Source organism: Vulpes vulpes, chromosome 8, assembly GCF_048418805.1.
Source record: "Vulpes vulpes isolate BD-2025 chromosome 8, VulVul3, whole genome shotgun sequence".
Taxonomy (NCBI): Eukaryota; Metazoa; Chordata; class Mammalia; order Carnivora; family Canidae; genus Vulpes; species Vulpes vulpes.
The window spans coordinates 25,520,819-25,543,322 of NC_132787.1; the positions used below are offsets into that span (position 1 = coordinate 25,520,819).

The following is a 22,504-nucleotide window of genomic DNA, read 5'->3' on the forward strand; positions in this document are numbered from 1 at the left end:
GACAGGGAGCCCACAGCTGGGGGGTGGGTGTCATTGACACTGTCACTGCCACTGCCCCTGCTGCCCTAGGAAAGTCCTCAAATGTATCTTTGTTGGTGCATTCGCAGACATGATGAGGGCCCAGGAAAGGAACCTTCATGTGGCCTAAAATATAAGCTGCCCTCAGCATCTTGCCACACATATAACATGGTATGTTCTCCTCGTGTCCTACTGTGTGCACCTGCAATAGATTCTTCATAGCAAAAGCTGCCTCACATGTGTCACATTTGAAGACCCTCTTGTGGGTGTGACTGTTGAGGTGATCCCACCTGGAAAACTCTCCCACACTGGGAGCACCTGTAGGACTTGTGCACTGAGCCCTCCTGTCCTTGCACTTGTAGTGCTGCTGGCACACTGGGCATGTCGGGCTCCTTGTCTGAGTATCACAACCTGTCACTTCAGGTGGGAGGCTTGGCAGGGCCTTGCTGCACCTCTCACAGGAGTGCTCTCCAGAATGTACTTTCCCCAGGCAGTCCTGGTCACCTGTCACCTGCATCCATGTAGAGCACCCTTGCTGGCCTGTGGGAGGAGGAGAAGGAGGGTCCTTGAATGAGTTCTCCTAATTATCCTGTGATGGGAGGCCCTGGCCTGTCCCCAGCCTCCCGCCCTCTCCCAAGGGGGCAGTGAGTAGCACAGGGAGAAGGGGAGGGGATTGCTCTGGGGACCAGATGCAGGATACACAGACCCTCCCCTGCACTTGCCCTTCTTTCCTTCAAGCAGAGGCACATCTGGGACAATCCAAGCTTGAGGCAGGGAAGACTGCCTAGGATCCTGGGAACAGGCACAGATCACACACCCAGATGCCCCTCCCCTACTGTCCTGTCATCCCAGCCCTCCTGCCAATCCTGCCAGGCTCCTTTGCCTCTGGGAATCCTGGCTCTATGGTCTAGGCTGGGCCTCTCCTTCCTTCCCCAGCCCAGTGCCTGGAACACAGGAGTGCTCAGTCAGGGTCCCTGCTCCCTGCCCCCTGCAGATGTGTTAGGGTTGGCCAGTGGGATTTGTAGGTTTTCCTCAGATAGAAGTTCTTCCTGAGATCTGGGGCAGTTTTTTTTTGCTGCAAGTTCAAGGTTCTGTGTTCATATCATTTGTTCAGACTCTGTCCCTCAAGGGGCCTGCTGCTACCCTTCTCTCCCTCCCTCCACCTCTACCTCTGTCCTTAGGGCAGGTAATTGAGTTATTAGAGGCATCTCCTCATCATCAAGTGGAGGCAATGTTTGCTCTTTCCTTGAGACCCAGGGCTTGTGAGACCATTATGTGTGCATTCAGCCCTGGGTGTCCAAGTAGACCCCACCTTCTCCATCTCTGACAAGTCTGCCTCTGTTTGCAGATTAGCATTCGGGGAAGGAGGACGCCCCTACTTTGTCACTGTTTCAGAGTCTTGAAGTCCAAGTTGTGAATGTCTAGAGCAGGGAGATCTATAGGCAAGGAGTGTACTTTACTTCCTCAAGCACGATGCTCAATATACATTCAGCCAGAATATGATGAGTGCCTGTCTCAGGTAATCACTCGTGGTGAAGCTGAAGAAAGTCCCCTTTTAGTTTTATTTCTGGAGTGATAGGAAACCAGGGTGAGGGGCTGGGATGGATGGTGCTGGTAGAGGAACCTGTAGGAGATTCTGAGAGAGGCAGCTGGGGGAGGGGCTGCTTCTGTGCTTGTTTCAGGACTGCTGAGTGGGCTCTTCAGTTGGATCTGGGACTGGCCTCCGTATCACACAGGATGGGTTCCACCTGGTTCCCCACACTCTCCTCCTGCCAGCCAGGACCTCCTCCATACCCAGGACCCTGGAGAGCTTGCTTCTTCCTTCTAATTTCAATTCTTGCTGCCAACAAAGTATCCAGAAAAGTCCCATTTCATCTTTAGCCCACATCCTCAGGCAGACATGGTCCCACTGGTGTCTCATTGACTATCCACAGCTTCCTCAATTCTAGCTAAGCCACCTCCTTCCTATTTGCACATTCTTCCAAGGCCCCTTCCTCCAGAAGGCCTGACTCTCTGAGGCCCCACCCATTAAGACTCCGCCTCCCCAGGCCTCAACTCCCTAAGGGCCCAGCTAAGCACTACTCCAAGACTTGGCTTGGCTTGGACAAACTCCTTACCTCTCCCTGGGTTTGGCTTGCACTTTCTTCTCAGGTCTTGCTCCTCTGAGGCAGAAAAAAAGGCCTATCAGTAAGTGATTTCTTGTGTTTATAGACTTGCCAAGAAAACTGAGACAGAGCCACACAGGAAGAAGTTTGGGCTTGGACTGCCAGTTATATGAGGTACCTGGAGTAGTCATATTCGGAAACATAAAGTGGAATGCTGGCTGCCAGGGGCTGCAGGGAGGGAAGAATGGGGAGCTACTGTGTGTTGGGTACAGAGTTCCAGCTAAGGAAGATGAACAAGTTCTGGAGATGGATGTTGGTGATGTTTGCACAACAGTGTGAAGGTGAGGCTGGATTGGGCCACCTGTTTTAAAGTCACAACACCCACTCTGAGCACCTCCTAGTCGTTTCTTACATTTCTTTTTCTCTGCAGTGCTGATTGCAAATCTAATACAACATATATTCTTATTACTTATTTATAATTTGCTTTCTACTGCAAGAATGTAAGCAAGTCAAGTGGAGGAGTATTTGTGTTTTTGCTTTAGCCACAGTGCTGAATACATGGAGACCGCTCTATTAGTTGAATGAATAAATGAAGGGCCACAGACTCCTGGACAGAGATTTCTAGAGAAGGCACAAAGAGAAGGAGAAAATGGGAAGATTCCATTTTTCATTTGATTTTGTGACTTGATTTCTTCTATCCTTGGGTATGAGACTGGGCCCCAGTGTTCATGGTAGCTTTGTTTTGTTTATCTTTTGTATGTATTCCAAATGTTTTTCATGTTGGAAGGGTGGTTACACACTTACTATATTTCAAATGCTTGCCCTGAACTCAAAGCCTCTAATCCTGACTGACCCCTACCAGAGTTGCAGGGCTGTTTGAATTAGGACTTCAGAAAATCTGGGGAAGCTCAGCTACCTGAAAGGTTTTATACTTGTTTTGTTTGGGAGTCACTGGTTTGATTGGCTCTGGAGCTTTGTTATCTGGGAATTTAAGGAGGATGAGATATCTATAAAATTTGGTATCAGGAGGGAATTGTGCTTGGATACAGAGGGATTGCTCTAATATGTGGGGACATTATGTTTATAGTCCACTTCTCTGAAACTTTGAGAACTTGAAAATAATTGTGTAACAGCCTCATTAGCTTTGCTCTCAACTCCTTCTCAAACTTCTAGCAAAGCAACTGGTATCCACACTATCTTTGAAGCTATTCAGGAGGAGCCACAAGGCCTACTTCCTGGCTGGCAGGAGTGTTAACACCCAACCACAGGAACCAGTGGAACTTACTGCCTTGGAAAAATGTGTTGAAAAGGAACAGTCTAGAGTGAGGGAAGTATCTTCCTCAAGATAGAGGAATGAACATAATGACCTCCAGGACAGAGGAGAGTGGTTGTGTCTGGCTGGAAAAGCAAGACAGCTTGCAATTTCATGGGTGGATTGTTGGATTTCACAGTAGTTCTTCTTGGGTACCTGGATCAGAAGTTTTGTTGTGGAGTTTCAAGGGGACTCAGAGACGGACAGAAGCGCAGGGAGAAAGAAGGCAAGTGGGAATCAGAGGCATTATGAAATTCATACAACCTGGCTTCGTGTTCTCTGGCACCACTCTGCATTTCCTCAAGCACTTCCCCTATGGCAACACCTCCTTTGGAGAGATTCTTCCTATTTAAACTGAGATTTACAGACACAGGACTCTCATTAGGAAATGTCCTCATAAAAAAAAAAAAAAAAAGGAAATGTCCTCAGGAAATGCACTTGAAATAGGTGATTGAACATTGTCTCCTATTTACATCTCGTTTGGTCCTTTCTCTCTTTCAAGAAAAACAAAAATCAAAAACTTTTGAGTAATCTCAAGATATAGTAGTCAATCAATAAATCTATATATTCATTACCTCTCTCCTAAATGCCTCTTACGGTTGCTTGCTACAATGATGAACAGATCTTTGTCCATGGTACTGAGGGTTGGGGCCAGGAGTGTGGAGATCAGAAGAAGGGGAACGAATATGGAACCTGGCCCTGCCCTCTGGAAGCTTTTAGACTCTAAAGGATTTTAAGGACAGAAGCAGACAGAAAGGGAAATTTAGTTTCAGTGGAACATCAGGACAGACTCTAGTGCTGGTGGGAATGGGAAGAAAGTTTGCATCATTGGCACAGCAGATAACTTACCCAGGCCACAGGATCATCCCAGGAAGGGTAAGCCAGGATATGAGGAGCTGAGTTAGGAAGGAGGTGATAGGCCTGAGGGTAGAGGGAGAATAAGGGCAGGGCCCTGACAGCTGGGTCAGAGTTTGGACAGAATAGAAAGCATTGGAATAATCAAAGTTATTGCACAGAGAAAGGGCATTTCTGCACAAGGTGTTTGAGGATGATGTTTCTCCGTGTTGTTACAAGCTGGATTTATAGCAGGCTGTCTCAGGATACCCAATCATGGGTTTGCTTTCTCTTCTGTAAGTTTGAGTGTTCATTTGTTTGTTCTGCTTGCTTCTGTTGGAGTCTTAAAATATGATAATTTTATTCCCAGGTGTTTAATACTTTGGGTTGTTTCATTTATATCTTCATACATTATCTCTAGGGCCACTGGCTCTCATCTTCAGTAAAAGTAGGAAGAGCGCAAGGACCACCGTGAACAACACAGTTGAGGGAAACAAATTATCAAAAGCATTAGACCTCTGCAGTCTTGCCATTCAGATGGTCCTCTTCAGAAATTCCTGCTCAGGGTCCATGGATGGACTTCAGGATGACTTTTTTATTTTTATTTTATTTTATTTTATTTTATTTTATTTTATTTTATTTTATTTATTTACTTATTTATTTATTATTGGAGTTCAATTTGCCAACATATAGCATAACACCCAGTGCTCATCCCAAGTGCCCCCTTCAGTGCCCGTCACCCAGTTACCTCCACCCCCGCCCATCTCCCTTTCTACCACCCCTTGTTCATTTCCCAGAGTTAGGAATCTCTCAAGTTCTGTCTCCCTTTCTGATATTTCCCACTCATTTTTTTTTTTTATTTTTTAGGTATCCAACCTCAGAGGAGTCTGCGATTCAACAAATGTGAAGAACCACTGTTGTGTCTTTGTTGATTGGTATGTGGCTAGGGATGATTCCCCAGAGAAAGAAACTTGAGACAAGAATCCCTAGTGCCAACTACAGGAGCCTCCAGGACAATTGAAGGAGCTGAAGAAGAAAGAGGAATTGGAAAAAGAGAAATGGATTCAGAGGGAACTGGTAGGAGGGGTGCACCATCTTCTCTATCTTCACCTTATTCTAGCAGATATTCCTTCTTTGTATTCTCCATATCCTGACAATCACAGGATTCCAGTTCTCCTTCACATTAAATCTACTGAGTGTTTGCCTTTTATCAGGCTCTGTACCAGGTCCTCTCACAACATTTTCTCCTGAAATTCCTGGGTGAAACCTGCAGTGCACAGAGTGGGGTCAGTGCCCCCCTCAGTCATGGTGTGTTCGCACCATCACTTCCTGTCAGGCCCCTTTTCAGTTCATTTTGTTTTCCTTTTTCATCCTTATCTCTATTCTCATTTCCCCTCCTCATTGAAGGCACTTGCTTCAAATGCATTTAACAAATGCTCTTCCAGTCTGTGCTCTGTATGTGTATTTAGATACATTCACTCATTCAGCAACTCTATGTCCAATTGTGTATGCCTTCTGAGTTCTACTATGATTGTGCTTAAGGATGGCCCCCAAGTAACACGCCTACCAGTGGTGCATGATTGTTTATATCTTCTTATTGAATTCCCATTTGATCTAGTGAAGGACAGGTAAGGTTCCTAATGGGTGAGGAGACTGAGGCTTAAGAGATTAAGCAAATTACACATTCATATAATCACCAGGAAGGGCTAGAGGGAGAGGATCTGAAGTTTGAAAATGCTCCCCAGGTGTCTTCTGTCCACTGTCTCTCACAACCTGAGAACCTTTGCCTTAGGATATCTTCCCTAGATTATAAGGTCTGATTCTGATACCTTCTAAAAAAGTAGGGATTCTCTAACTGGGTGGGGGTGGTTAGTTTCCTATACTCCAAGGCAGCATGATATTTTTAAAGCAAATGTCCTCAAACGCAAACAATTATTTGCAGCTTTTACCTGCATCAATAATTGGCAGTCAGGGTTTTATCACAGTTGGAGTTTCCTCCACACTTTTCATTTCTATTTCCTTCTGCAAGGAAGGTAATACTGTTTATATATTTACCTGAGCCAGGTTTATAATATACTATGTATCTCATAGTCAAGTATACAGGAATTCTGGATTATGTACTCTATTAGGTTTCTTATCTTGGTTTGTATATTTGTTCAGCAAATATTTGATGAGCACCTAACTCACAGTCTGATGGAGGTGATAAGGTGAGTGTGGAATTTCTCAGCTGAAGTAGGAACTGGGCAGAGGATGAGGTTAGAAGAATAAGCACAGAAGAATAAGCACACTTATAGTGTTAAAAAGTTCCCTGAGGTAATAATTGAGCCTCCTTATCTCTCTGGTGTGCTTGTTGGTAAATCATTATATTGGAACTGGTGAGTAGCAAAACGGAAGATAGATAGATTTGTAGACAGAAGGGCTGACCCATAACCCAAAGGTTCCATTTGATAATTTATAGAGAAGATCTTTCGATTTTGATTTGATCTTTTCTTTTTTTTAAAAATTTTTTTATTTTATTATTTATTTATGATAGTCATACAGAGAGAGAGAGAGAGAGAGAGAGGCAGAGACACAGGCAGAGGGAGAAGCAGGCTCCATGCACCGGGAGCCCGACGTGGGATTCGATCCCGGGTCTCCAGGATCACGCCCTGGGCCTTTGGCGCCAAACCGCTGCGCCAAACCGCTGCGCCACCCAGGGATCCCTGATTTGATCTTTTCAGTCTTTAAAAGCCTCTGACAGAATTTCCTAAAATTCTCTCAAACCCGAAGCCTGAGTCAGGAGGAGAGTGGGGGCTGCATGACTTTGCTTTTTCTAATCTCCACTACTCATTTCTGGGGCATTACTGTGAATTTTTCAACCTTGAGGAGGCAACCATTTATATACCAGCAGTGCGGTAGGGGGAAAGAGGAACTACACGAGGAGTTTGTTCATTAAGAAATTATATTTAATGTAGTCAGACTATATTTTCAGGGAGTTAGAAAAGCTCCTTGTGAAAATTTAATAGACAGTTACTAGTGAATGTTTTAATACAAGCTCACAGAGCAGGGCAGGGTCTTCAGTCCCCTGGCAGCTGACATCCCAGATGGTGCTGGGTATGTATGTATAGAGCCCAGTGTGGCCAGTGAGGAGACTGCAGAAGTGAGCTCACCTTCTCTCCTGGAGCCAGAGATGGAGGAGACAGAAGGAATTGCTTTGGTTGTGAGCCACTGAGGTGACTTACTTCTTTTCACCCTTCCCACCACGTTCTCATAACAATGCACATAAAAAGTATAGTGAATTTTGTTTGGGTGCTTTGGGTGAGATGTATTGAATGTCAGAATTCACAAAACCACATTCCTGGCTCCTCTCCCTTCTCAGTCTTGAACCCTGGGGTGGTTTCTGCCCCCACATCTCCAGGGTTTCCTTTCCAGGCAGCCTGGTCCTCTCCTTCTTGCAGATGGTTACGAAGGCCCTGCCCCTTTCTCCCTCCTCCTCTCTGTTCACAGCACCCTTGTGGTCCTACATGGGTAAAGGGAAGGTGTGGTCTGTATATTTGTGGCCATCAGTACAGCTGAATGGATGAGGCAGGATGAGGAGAAAGGGGGCCAAATTGCCTCCTGGCCTTGGCTAACTAACATAGAGGCTAAGGGTTTTAAGGCTGGACGACCAATATTTGTATTTAACCTCAGGTGATATTTAAAAAATGGATCGGTCTGTAATTGCAATGAGGTCCACTAGTCCATGAATTAATGCATCATCACTCATGCTTAAGCACTGCACACACATCCAGTGTGTGAATTCTTGCACAATACATTCATGCCCTCTTGTGCCTTACCACCTAATTAGTAGATGAAGCTATGTGAGTTATATGAAAACAAATGGGATTTTGTTTTGTGGTGTGTAAAAAAGGAGAATATTGGGAGGTATTTGGTATTTTTTCTGGAGGGGGAAAGCAGGCTTGATCTTTCTATGATGTTCTTTGTGTAAGTTTCTGTAATATTAGGGCTGTAGCAGGTGATATGTGATTTTTGACTTTTGATGTTGGGTTAAATAATAGGTTCAGTAAATATGTATTGTTTGCCATGTCTTAGGCATTATGGAGGGAGAACACATACCAGAAGAAATATGAAGCAGTAGCTTTGAAGCCTGAGCAACCGATCAAGGCATCCCCAACTCAACCCAACTCGACTTAACTCAGCTCCCTGGACCTGATCTGAGACTTACAGCTCCCTGGACTTGCTACAGCTTTTTGATTCTAGAATTTTCTTCAATTCTAGCTAGAATGCTGCATCAAGCACTTCACAGATTTGGTAAAAACCTGAGACATAGACATCCGCTGGAGCAACCTGTGGCTGAACCTACCCCTGCCAGAAGCCTGAGCACTCTGGATTTAGTAGCCCTGGGTGTGGGCCGCACAGTGGGTGTAGGTGTGTATATCCTGGCGGGTGAGGTGGCTAGAGATAAAGCAGGACCATCCATTGTGATCTGCTTGTTGGTGGCCAGCCTATCTTCTATGTTGGCTATGCTGTACTTTGCAGAGTTTAGTCCCCAGATTATCCACTCGGGCTCCAAACATCCCCACAGCTTTGTCATCGTAGATAAACTTGGGGCTTTTATCACTGCCTGGATTCTCATCCTCAACAATGTTACTGCTATAGCCATTAGGATCTGGGCTTGGACCTTAGCTCTTGACAACCTTTCTGGAAACAAGATATCTCAGACCTTGCAGGAGACAATTTCACGACATGTTCCCAGGGTCTTTGCAGAAGTTCTAGGCTTCTTTTTTATGTTCCTTGTGTTGTTGCTCATGGGATTGCTGACTCGGAACATTAGGCAGCTTTCCCTGGTTACCAAAGTGGTCACATTGGTGAACCTCTTGGTTCTTGGTTTTGTCATCATCTATGGCTTCCTGAAGGGGGACCTGCACAACTGGAAGCTCACAGAAGAGGACTACATAATGGCTGGACTCAATGACACTTCTAGCTTGGGACCTCTGGGCTCTGGAGGATTTATGCCTTTTGGCTTCCAGGGGATACTCCATGGATCAGCTACCTGTATCTATTCTTTTACAGGCTTGAGCATTATTGTTACCAGATTTGAAGTAGCCCAGAATTTCCAGCATTCCTTTCCTATGTTCATTGTGATTTCACTACTCATCTGCATTTTGGTGTACTGTGGTGTCTTTTCAGCACTTATGCTTATGGTGCCTTATTACCAGCTCCAACCTGGGAGCACCTTGCCTGAGGCATTTCTCCATACTGGCTGGGCCCCGGCCTACTATGTTGTAACTCTTGCATTCTTCTGTAGTATTTCTGTCAGCCTCTTGGATTATATGTTTCCCATACGTCAGCTAATCTCCATGATGGCACATTATGGCCTCTTTTTTCCTGTCCTTGTAAGGATGCAAACCAGCACATATACACCCATTGTGGCCACCGTGATCTTTGGGATTATTGCAGGAATCATGGTATTATTCTTTGGATTTGCCAATCTCTTGGACCTCATGTCAGTTGGGGCCCTGCTAGTTTACTCCCTGCTGGCTTTTAGTGTTCTCATCCTCAGGTATGAGCCTCAGAGGAGGAATGGGGGAAATGAAACACAGGTGCAGGAGGAAAATGAAGCAGAGATGCAGGAGGAGAATGAGGAAAATGAGGCAGAGGTGCAGGAGGAGAAGAGACCTGCAGCAGAGAAGCTGACTCTACAGGGACTATTTTTTCCAGGCAGCCCCACCCCCACTCCACTCTCTGGCCGGGTTGTCTATGTTTGCTCCTTACTGCTCGCTCTGCTGCTGACTCTTCTCTGCCTGGTGCTGGCCCGGTGGCCAGATCTGCTTTCTGGAGACCCAGTGTGGATCACAGTGGTTGTGCTGCTCCTGGTGCTCATCACTGGAGTCACTGGAGTCATCTGGAGACAGCCACAGAACTCCACTCCCCTTCACTTCAAGGTACCTGGTATGCCTCTCCTCCCACTCCTGAACATCTTTCTCAATGTTTATCTTATGGTACAGATGACAGCTGGCACCTGGGCCCTATTTGGAGTCTGGATGCTGATTGGGTTTGCTATCTACTTTGCTTATGTGATCCAGCAGCACCTGGTTCCTTAGCTCCACTTCCCTTATGGCCAGAACTGTAGACCTTGAATTCAGTGGCGCCAGTACATATTTGGTTTGACGTCATCACACCTGAATGCAGTGTGGACCCCTGCACAATAATAGGGAGTACTTCTGAGGACATGGAAAGCTATGCCTCCCATGAGTTATTTGTAAGGGAACATTAATAGCACTTTGTATTTATTGTGAAGTGAAGAATGTGTCGTTGCTCGCTCTCTTTTAAAGTTATCTAATTTTCAATTGTGTCTTTACAGCACACTAGCTTTAAGAAAGTTTTTAAGTTCTTATTAAAAGAGCTAGATGGGGGTACCTGAGTGGATCAACTGGTTAAATGTCTGACTTCAGCTCAGGTCATGATCTCAGGGTCCTGGGATCAAGCCCCATATCAAGCACCACACTCATGAGTATTGAGTCTGCTTGTCCTTCTGCTCTTTCCCCTACTTGTGCTTACTCTCTATCTCCTGTCTCTAATAAATAACTAAAGTCTTTTTTAAAAAGAGCTATAGGGGTACCTGTGTAGCTCTGTCAATTAAGCTTGAGTCATGATCTCAGGTTCCTTAAGGTTCTTCCTCCCTCTCCCTCTGTACCTCATCCCACTCATGCGCTCTCTCAAATACACAGATAAATATACTTTTTAAGAGGTATAAAAATGTTGTTTTCTTTAGGTTAATATCCAGTGTGGAAATATTGATATATCTATATTTAATTTTTTGAGGAGCATCTATACTGATTTCCATAGTAACAGCACCTATTTATATTCCCACCCACAGTGGATGAGGGCTCCCGTTTCTCCACATCCTCATCAACACTTTTTATTTCTTGTCTCTTTGATTTTAGCTATTGTGACAGGTGTAAAGTGATATCTTATTTAATTTTAACTTACATTTCCATGATAATTAGTGATGATGAGCATATTTCTTTGTGTCTGTTGTCCATCTTATACGTTTTTTGGGAGTAATGTTTATTCAGGTCTTCTACCCATTTTTAATGGATTATTTGTGTTTCTTTAATGATGAGTTATGCAAGGTCTTTATGTATTTTGGATATTAACCCCTTATTGGATATATTATTTGCAATATCATCACTCATTTTATATTTCACCTTTTTGTTTTGTTGATGGTTTCCTTTTCTGTGCAAAAGTTTTTATTTACATGAACTCAAAAAGATACATGCACTCTTACGTTTATCTACAAGCGGCAGGATATGGAAGAAACCCAAGAGTCCACGTAAAGCTTAATTGATATAGAAGATGCATTATATATATATATATATATATATATATATATATATATATATAATGCAATATATATTGGAATATATAGTAGAATATATATTATATTATATATATAATGGAATATAATTCAGCAGCAAAAAACGAAGGAAATCTTGTCATTTGTAACAACATGGATGGACATAGACGTTGTATGTTTTGTTTGTTTTTAAAGATTTTATTTATTTTTTATTTATTTGACAGAGGGAGAAAGATGGAGAGAGAGCCAGAGAGCACAGCAGGGGGAACAGCAGAGGGAGAGGGAGAAACAGGGAGCCCAATGTGGGTCTCCATCCCAGGATGCTGGGATCATGACCTGAGCTGAGGTAAGACACTTAACTAACTGAGCCACCTAGGTGCCCCGGAGGTTGTATTGTTAAGTGGAATAACAAGTCAAGAAACATAAATACCATATGATAACATTCACATGCATACTTAAGAAATCCAAATCAAAACCACAATGAGATACCACCTCACACCAGTGAGAATGGGGAAAATTAACAAGACAGGAAGCCACAAATGTTGGAGAAGATGTGGAGAAAGGGGAACCCTCCTGCACTGTTGGTGGGAATGTGAAGTGGTGCAGCCACTCTGGAAAACTGTGTGGAGGTTCCTCAAAGAGTTAAAAATAGATCTGCCCTACGACCCAGCAATTGCACTGCTGGGGATGTACCCCCAAAGATACAGATGCAATGAAACGCCAGTACACCTGCACCCCGATGTTTCTAGCAGCAATGGCCACAATAGCCAAACTGTGGAAGGAACCTCGGTGTCCATCGAAAGATGAATGGATAAAGAAGATGTGGCTATGTATACAATGGAATATTACTCAGCCATTAGAAATGACAAATATCCACCATTTGCTTCAACGTGGATGGAACTGGAGGGTATTATGCTGAGTGAAGCAAGCCAATCGGAGAAGGAAAAACAGTGTATGTTCTCATTCATTTGGGGAATATAAATAATAGTGAAAGGGAATATAAGGGAAGGGAGAAGAAATGTGTGGGAAATATCAGGAAGAGAGACAGAACATAAAGACTCCTAACTCTGGGAAACGAACTAGGGGTGATGGAAGGGGAGGAGGGCAGGGGGTGGGGGTGAATGGGTGACGGGCACTGAGGGAGGCACTTGACGGGATGAGCACTGGGTGTTATTCTGTATGTTGACAAATTGAACACCAATAAAAATTAATTTATAAAAAAAAAAGATGTGTCTATGTATAGAATGGAATATTACTCAGCCATTAGAAACGACAAATACCCACCATTTGCTTCGATGTGGAGGGAACTGGAGGGTATTATGCTGAGTGAAATAAGTCAATTGGAGAAGGACAAACATTATATGGTCTCATTCATTTGCAGAATATAAAATTAGTGAAAGGGATTATAGGGGAAAGGAGAGAAAATGAGTGAAAATATCATTGAGGGTGACAAAAAATGAAAGACACCTAACTCCAGGAAATGAACAAGGAGTAGACGAAAGGGAGGTGGGTGGGGGGCTGGGGTGACTGGGTGATGGGCACTGAGGGGGGCACTTGACAGGATGAGCACTGGGTATTATGCTATATGTTGGCAAATTGAACCCCAACAAAAAAACTTTTTTAAAGGAATAAAACAAGGAAGAAAGAAAGAAAGAAAGAAAGAAAGAAAAAAGAAAGAAAGAAAGAAAGAAAGAAAGAAAGAAAGAAAAAAGAAAGAAAGAAAGAAAAAAGGAAGGAAGAAAGAAAGAAAGAAAGAAAGAAAGAAAGAAAGAAAGAAAGAAAGACAAATGACAAAAAACCACCCCAGACTCTTAATTACAAGGAATAAAGTGGTGGTTGCCAAAGGGGAGGAGGAGGGGATGGGTGAAATAGATAAAGGAATTAAAAACACACTTATCTTGATGAGCACTGAGTATAGAGTTGTTTAATGATTATGTTGTACACCTGAAAATAAAATAACAATACTGTATATTAATTATGCTTCAATTAAATATAAAAGAAACTAGAAAAAGACCAAAATTATAAAGGTAAAATAGGGTTGCTGCCTTTAAGGGACTTATATTCTAATATAAGGGGGATGTATAGCTGTAACACAAAGTACAAAGTGTTGCCATAAGTAGTACACAAATAATGTGTTTTGGGAATTTATAGTGGAGGATGAGCATTTGTGTCTGCCACACAGCATTTGTGTCTGCTTGAGTTGATTGGTAAAATCAGGGAAGACTTTGTTGAAGGTTGGAATTTTATTGGCTCCCTTCAAACACAGATAATTTTCTACACATGGGCTGCAGGGAGTGATTGCAGGCAGAGAGAACACCAGGAGGAAAAGCACAGGAATACGAAGCAGTGTTCAGAGCACTGAACAGGCTGCGTAGCCTGAGCCATGGTTGTGTGAGGGGGCAACACAGCAGGCACAGGTGGATTGCAGCCAGAGCTTTCCTCTGAGTAAAAAGCACTTTGATCCCACTGCCCACACTGAAAATCCCCGGGGCTGGTTCTTCTACTTGGCCACATCTGCAATCTTGCATTTTAAAGTTTCTCTATTGTTGTCTGCTTTGGTCCACCTGCTCAGAAAGTGCACGGCTGAGAGCCACATGTCCTGGATCCTGGTCTTGTTTCCACCACTAACTAGCAATGTGAGCTTGGGTAAGCCACTCAGTTCCTTTCATGCTCTGCTTATTTATGTGTAATAAATAGAGGTCACAACTAATCATTTCTGATGTTCCCTTTCCTGAAAGCATTCTAAGATTTCACCTGATTCTTCTGTCTGTTAGCCTCTTAACTAAAGGCATGCAGGTCTTTCTACTGCATGTGATCTGAACCTGCATCCTGCCCACTTTTCACTACAACGTATCGTTGGAGCTGTGGAGGCACAATAACTAACTCCATCTCCCCCTCCTATGAATTGAACCATTTGATAATCAAGACATAGAGACAAATGTTTAAACCATCTTCTTTAGATCTGCAGCCTAACTGGCTCTAATCTTGCATCACTAGACAGACATATTCATCACAAGTAGTACTGAGCAACCCCTGCCTCCCAACATGGAAGAGAGCCTACTTCCATTAGACTTTCTGGTGTATGAGCAGGTTGGTAGATATGTATCCTGTGGACAAATTGGTTCTGATAAAGAAAGAAAGCCAACATAATAGTGGAACAGGTTGAGTTGGGCATACTCAGTGCTGCCTCTTCAACTCACTAATCAAAGTCACACTGAAGAGAGTGCTGGATAGAGGCCAGGAGTAGTACTCTGCTCAGTGGTGCTCAAACATCAGCAGGTGTCACCTCACCTGGAGGACTTGTGAAAACACAGATTGCTGGACCCTGCCCCCAAAGTTCAGAATAATGTAGGGCTGGGTGGTGCTAGAACTTTTACTGGTAACAAATTCCCCCATAAAATGAATGCTGCTGCTCCAGGGACCACACTTTTAAATTCAAGGCTCCAGCTGAAGCCCCTTCAATATAAAGATGAAGCAAGAAAAACAAAAGCACTCTGAACATTTACCTTCATTTAATGAAATATCTAGGTTAAAATAACAGAGTTAATCCTTTAACAATAGGATAAGCATAGTGTATCATTTCACAATGGACACGTATATCAAATCATCACAACATACGTGTTAAATATTTTACAATTTTACATGTTAGTTAATTATCATAAGCCTTTTAAAACTGATATTTAAAAAATAAAAAACCCCACAATATTCTGTGTGTCTTTATTTTGTTTCCTACACTATAGATTTTAGGTGAGGAGTATACCTTCTTCAATCCCCTAGACCATCCAGCTAGGGGCCAGGCACGTAAAGAGGATCTAACAAATTAATGTTAAAATGAATTGAACCTTATACATTTCTTTGGTATGGAAAATTCTACATACTTTTGGGCTAGCACTGTGTTATTCCTTTATTTTTTTAATTAGAATTTTTTTGTATATTATTTCATTGGAGTTCAATTTGCCAACATATAACGTAACACCCAGTAAACATCCCATCAAGTGCGTCCCTCAGTGCCCGTCAACCAATCACCCCATCCCCCACCCATCTCCCCATCCACTACCCCTTGTTCGTTTCCCAGAGTTAGGAGTCTCTCATGTTCTGTCTCCCTTTCTGATATTTCCCACTCATTTTTTCGTCTGATATAAAAACGAGTTGTACTGGATAAAGGGGGGAAAAAAGGAGGGGTACCCTCTAGTTCTATATACTGTAAATCTCTCGACTTCCCCTGGAGCTTTCCAGCGCTGCTTGGCCAAGAACTTGCTCTTCCCCTGTCCTTCCAGCTGGTCTTCTGGGGGAGGGTTTGCTGTGCTGATGATTCTCAGGTGTGTGCACCTGGGGGAGCTGCCTTGCCCCCCGCCAGGTGCTGGGCTCAGGGGGAGCTGTTTACCCTGTGAGGCCTCGGTTCCCTGAGGGCCCCGCCTCTCCCGGGCACAGGGTGACACCAGGAGGAACAACCCCACTGGCGGTGGCCAGGTCTCCAGCTCTAGAGTCAGCTCCTGCAGTAACTACCACAGTATCCCAACGTGCACTGGCCTAAGTGCTCCCGGGCTGGTGGGGGTGCTGACCTGCACAACTTGGGGGCGCCTGGTGGCAGGAGAGTCCATGCTGTCCTGTTCCCTCCCCAGGTCTGCCTGTTCCGGGGGGAGCGCAGGATCCTGGGCTGTGTCCCCTGGCGCCCTGGGCTCCGGGGCCTGAGCTGCTGGAATCACGCTCACAAGCTGCAGCTGCCGAAGGCAGCAGGGCGCAGCCCCCTCCGCGGAGCCCCCGCCGACCGACTGGGGCTTCTCCCCGAGGCCCCCCGGTGCGCTCCAGCCCCTTCCCGAGCTCGGCCCCCTTCATGTGGCGTGCTCTCCCTGGGGCACCCTTCCTCTGTTAGTGACCCCGGGAGACTGGAGGCTCCACTGGCCCTCCTGCGGTTCTCCCCGGTTTCCCTGCTGATCCATCCAGGAAGATGCCAGTGAAGATTTTTAAAGTTCCTGCTTCTCGGGGGCTGGGCTTTCCTGTCCTGGAGGCTTTTGTGGGGCCTTAGCCTGGCTCCTCGTGGTGCCTCTCCTCCACTTGATTATTATTTTTTTTTCTGCCTTCCTACCTTGTTAGAAGCGAAAACCTTTCTCTCTATCACATTCCAGCTGTTATTCTCTTTAAATCTCATGTGGAATTCGTAGGTGTTCAGGATGATTTGAAAGTTATCCAGGTAAATTGGTGGGGCCAGGTGGGTTGAGGACCCCTACTCCTCTGCCATCTAACACATTTCTCTATTTAAAATAGATGGAGCCCATCTTTCTTTGACATGTGTCCATTCTTTGCACTCCACCTTTGAACCCAGGAGGAAAGTAAGGTGTCCCAAGGGAGGAGAACTCAGGACCCCATCTTGGTATCTGAGAACAAAGGGACATAGGAAACTCTAGGAAGAAAAAAGGAAGGAAGGAAGGAAGGAAGGAAGGAAGGAAGGAAGGAAGGAAGGAAGGAAGGAAGGAAGGAAGGAGAAAGAAAGAAGAAAGAAAGAGAGAGAGAAAGAAAGAAAGAAGAAAGAAAGAAAGAAAGAAAGAAAGAAAGAAAGAAAGAAAGAGAGAAAGAAAGAGAGAAAAGAAAGATTAAAAGAAAAGCTTGTAACATCATAGAGTGTAGCCAGATCTTCTAGGGCTGAGGGACTGTGGAAGAGAGCAGGAGAGCAGAGATGGAGGATACCAAGCAAGATCAGAGGGAAGGAGATCCCAGACTGAGAGGCTGGGGGGTGCAAAGTAATGGGGAGACCAGAGGCTCAGCAGGTCTGCAGAGGAGAAGCTGAGCAGACCTCAGAGCTGATGAGGAGGATGGATTAAACACCTCATGCACTCAGATGTATGATTCTTTACAACTGCGCACGGTTCTTTGGCAGGAGCTCATTTTTACCTCTAAAACAGGCTCCAGAAGCAGAAGTTAATGCTGCTAATTCATAATGACTTTAAGGCACAGAGAGGGTAAGTCACTGGCCTCAAATCACAAAGCAGGTGAGGGCAGAGCAGAGAATCACAGGACTGCGTGTGGGGCCCCATCCTGCAGGCTCTGCCCTGAGAAGCAGCCAGGCTTGGGGTCAGGGGTGGAAGGGACAGAAGACTCTCCAGAGGGCAAACGACCCCACTCCTGGGGCCCTTCTCAGCATGTCCTTCCCAGAAGAGCTTTGCCAAGTTGAGGCCTCAGCTGGGAAGTGGGGCAGGAATACCTTACCCTCTGCACATGAGAGGCTGATACACATCATGTTTGGAAAGTCTTTGAATTTTAAACAAAGAATTCCGTCCATGGAAGGGGTGGGTGAGGAAGAGAGCCCAGAGAAAGGTCTGAGAGCCTTCAGGCTTCCCATGACCCTCCCCCCCACTCCTGATTCCCTCTTCCTCTTCCTGTCTCCTGACCCCCAGGGACCCCTGTCCAGACCCCAGCTGCTGTGTCCAGGCTTATCATCCTCACAGCCCAAGAGGACACGTTAAGGCCAGAAGTCAGTGTCGCTCCCTGTGTCCTGCCCACCCAGCCTTGGTCATCATGGAGATACAGCCCTGGCACATGTTACATAGTGACCCCACATCCAGCAGACCCACTTCCTCCTCCCTCTGCCTCCCTCACACACACTTCCCAACACACACACACACACACATACACACACACACAGACACTCCCTCCTCAAGTATCTCCCAGGCTCACATCCCCTCCCCTAAGGTCATGCACTTCCTGAGAGCTCTGACTTCTCTGACCATCTCCTCTCCAGGTTCCTGCTCCTTGCTACTAACAGAGCATCATCCACCTTGTTTCCTTGGAAACCTTCTAGACTTCTGTGTCCTCCTCCATTTTCCCTCCTTTGGTCATTGCCAGGCTCCCATCATCTGACTCATCTGTCCTGGTCCACTTGCCCTTGACCCACTCTGCTCACACACACACACACACACACACACACACACACACACACACAACACACTTGCTGAGGGAGCACCCAGCGCCCTGTGTCTCTCTGCCCTGGCTGTCAGCCTCCTCTTCCCAGCTGTCAGGGAGCTCCCCCAAGGCAGGGTCTCTGATCCTCCCTCTGGGTCTCCCCTGGGTGCCCAGCACACGGAGAGGGTAGACTGTAGGACTTGCTGCTTCGGATCCCCAGGAGACAGGAGGGAAGTGAGAGAGAAAGCCAGGCAGAGGCAGCAATCTGATGTTCCAGCAGATCCAGCCTGGACCTTGGGCTCCAAGAGGGGGCTGGGCTGCCCAGGATGGGGAGTCTGTAGCTCCAGCAAGAACCCTATCAGAATACCATGGACTGTCGTCACAGAGTTGGAACACATAATCTTAAGATTTGTGTGGAATCAGAAAACACCCCGAATAGCCAGGAGAATAGAGAATAAGAAAACCAATGCTGGGGGCACCACAATGCCAGATTTCAAGTTGTACTTCAAAGCTTGATCATCAAGACAGTGTGGTACTGGCACAAAAACAGACATATAGATCAATGGAACAGAATAGAGAATCCAGAATTGGACCCTCAACTCTATGGTCAACTAATATTCAACAAAGCAGGAAAGAATGTCCACTGGAAAAAGGACAGTCTCTTCAATAAATGGTGCTGGGAAAATTGGACAGCCACATCCACAAGAATGAAACTAGCCATTCTCTTACACCACACACAAAGATAATCTCAAAATGGATGAAAGATCTAAATGTGAGACAAGAATCCATCAAAAACCCAGAGGAGAACACAGGCAACACCCTTTTTGAACTTGGCCACAGCAACTTCTCGCAAGATACATCTATGAAGGCAAGGGAAACAAAAGCAAAAATGTCCTTTGGGACTTCATCAAGATAAAAAAACATCTGCACAGCAAAAGAAACAGTCAACAAACTAAAAGACAACCTACAGAATGGGGGAAGATATTTGCAAATCACATATCCGATAAAGGGCTAGTATCCAAGATTCATAAAGAACTTATTAAACTCAACATACAAAAAAACAAACAATCCAATCATGAAATGGGCAAAAGACATGAACAGAAATCTCACAGAGGAAGACATGGACATGGCCAACATGCACATGAGAAAATGCTCCACATCACTTGCCATCAGGGAAATACAAATCAAAACCACAATGAGATACCACCTCACACCAGTGAGAATGGGGAAAATTAACAAGACAGGAAACAACAAATGTTGGAGAGGATGCGGAGAAAGGGGAACCCTCCTGCACTGTTGGTGGGAATGTGAACTGGTGCAGCTACTCTGGAAAACTGTGTGGAGGTTCCTCAAAGAGTTAAAAATAGATCTGCCCTATGACCCAGGAATTGCACTGCTGGGGATTTACCCCAAAGATACAGATGCCTTGAAAGACCAAGACACCTGCACCCCGATGTTTCTAGCAGCAATGTCCACAATAGCCAAACTGTGGAAGGAGGCTCAGCGTCCTTTGACAGATGAATGGATAAAGAAGATGTGGTCTATATATACAATGGAATATAATTCAGCCATCAGAAAGGACGAATACCCACCATTTGCTTTGACGTGGATGGAACTGGAGGGCATTATGGTGAGTGAAGTAAGTCAATTGGAGGACAATCATTATATGGTTTTACTCATATAGAGAATGTAAGAAATAATGAAAGGTATGATAGGGGAAAGGAGGGCAAATGAGTAGAAAAAATTAGAGAGGGTGAGAAAATATGAGAGACTCCTAACTCAGGGAAACGAACAAAGGGTAGTGGAAGGGGAAGCAGGCACAGGGATGGGGTGACTGGGTGACAGGCACTGAAAGGGGCACTTGATGGGATGAGTATTGGGTGTTATACTATATGTTGACAAATGAAACTTCAATAAAAAATATATATAACAAAAAATAATTTTCTAGATAAAGAAAAAGAACAGGAATTTCCAAATTCAAGAAATACCTGCCGTCCTTCCCTTATTCCCTTCAGTCTCTGAAGTGCGACATGCTGCTGTACTACCTTCCCTTTCTGGACCCCAGCCCTGGAGCTTCTGGCACAGAAGGGCTTTTTCTTTATGCTTGGACAGCAGGTGACATCCCAGGTCGCAAAGTCGATGCCTCCCAGGGGCCCAGATGATAACTACAGCCAGAACTGGAGCCCATGTGTTCTTGATTCCACTTACCATGGGTGCTGACAGCCGCAGACCCCAGTTGGAAGTCAGCTCATAGCCCTGAGTTTAGAAACCTGCTGTCAGAGCCACCTCCTTCCGCATGTGATATCTGCTCACACACAGAACTGGGGCACAAGAACTGTGAACCCCAAAGTACAGACCTATGGGTCACACATCGTGCTGTACACACCCCTGTCCTCAACACACACACCCTCTGCTCCTCAGACTCCTCCAGCCCCTGCCCTCTGCTCCTCCTTCCTGAGCTGCCAGAGGAGCTTCTCTTCATCCCTCATTTGCTCTGTGCCCTGTGTGTCCAGAGGCTCCTGGAAACTGCACACAGGGAAGCACTCTCCCTGCTCTAATCGGGTCCCTCCCACCACAGCCTCTGTTTTCAGTTTCCATGGCACTCCTTGGGGAGACAGGAAAAACAAAGGGAAATCTGATGGTCTCTGAGCTTTCTGCTCTGAATCGGCCTGCCCAGGAATGGCTTGACCCACCAGGCTTTACCCTATAGGTTCTCAGAGTTTCCACACTCCGATCCACTTCCCTATCAGAAGAAACTACTCCCATGCTGCAGGGTGTGGTGCTGGGCCTGACTTCACAAACTGACCCTGGCCTTATAGGGCACAAAATGCAACAAGATGATTTAAGTTGGACTCAGTAAGAACTTCCCAGCACAAGGGGTCTGAAATCCTCAGCCAATGAGAAATTCAGTAAGGATGTATACATGGCCTCACTAGAAGCCTCCAGGAGACAAGGACTTGTTCTGGACCTGTCTGGGTAGTACTGACTTGAGACAGAGGTTTCCACTCTGATTCAAGTTATCCCAGCTTCAGAAGGTGGCACACGAGGACTCCTGGGGACCCTAAGGCCCTCAGGCAGATTGGGGGGAGCCTAGAGTTAGGACCTACAGCCTGGTCCCCTCATTCCCAGATCCTAGAGTGGAGAATGGGAGAGAGTATGCCTGAACACCCCAATGTCTGGCCTCCTTCCCACCCTGGCCACCCCTCTTTATGGTCTCCCTGGTCAGAGCAGGGCCTCTGAGCTCTTCCCATGCAGCCCTGAGTGCAGACCCCAGCCTCAGACCCAGGACCCTGATACCCTCCCCCTGTTCCTGGCAGGGCAGAGGCACCCATCCCCCACTGCCAGGACTGACATCCTCCCTCTTCTGGCCTCCCCTTCCCCCCACCCCATAGCACAGCCTGAAATCTGCTGGAAATTTCTACAAATCAAATCAAGGACATCATCTGTGAGTTTTCAGGCTCCCCTGGGATGGCATACACACACCTACACACCTACACACATACACATGCACCTGCACCCATGCAGCTACTCACAGTTCTTACACTCATACAGACACATAGACTCATATCATCAAAATACACACATATACACATCCATGCATCACAAACACTCTCACATGTATACAACACAAAGACACATCCTCACAAACTCATATATTTACAGACAGACCTGCACATGCAGACTTGTACACTCTCATACACTCATCAAACACACCTGTGCACATATACACACCACTCTGTTTCTTCCAAGAGCCCAGAGCCCAGCTGCCTAGAGTCCAGAGGTCTATAATGTCCAAGAGAAAGCAGGAAAACCCGCATGACACCTATTTCCAGTTTCTAGGCCCACACTGGAGCTCCCCTTCCTTTCACCAGAGTCTCTAGGACTGTGGCCCACACTGTGGAAGTACAATCTGCAGAGATAATTAGTCCCTTCAGACAAGAAACACTTTTGATCTCTAACAACACCCCCACCTCACCTCCCACCCCCAGGCCTGCAGCT

At 45.6% G+C, this 22,504-nt stretch overlaps 1 pseudogene; it reads left to right on the forward strand.

Annotated features, from left to right (window-relative positions):
• The first annotated feature begins 8,531 nt into the window (after positions 1 to 8,531).
• Positions 8,532 to 10,471, forward strand: LOC140593728 (cationic amino acid transporter 3 pseudogene; annotated as a pseudogene).
• The last annotated feature ends 12,033 nt before the right edge of the window (positions 10,472 to 22,504 follow it).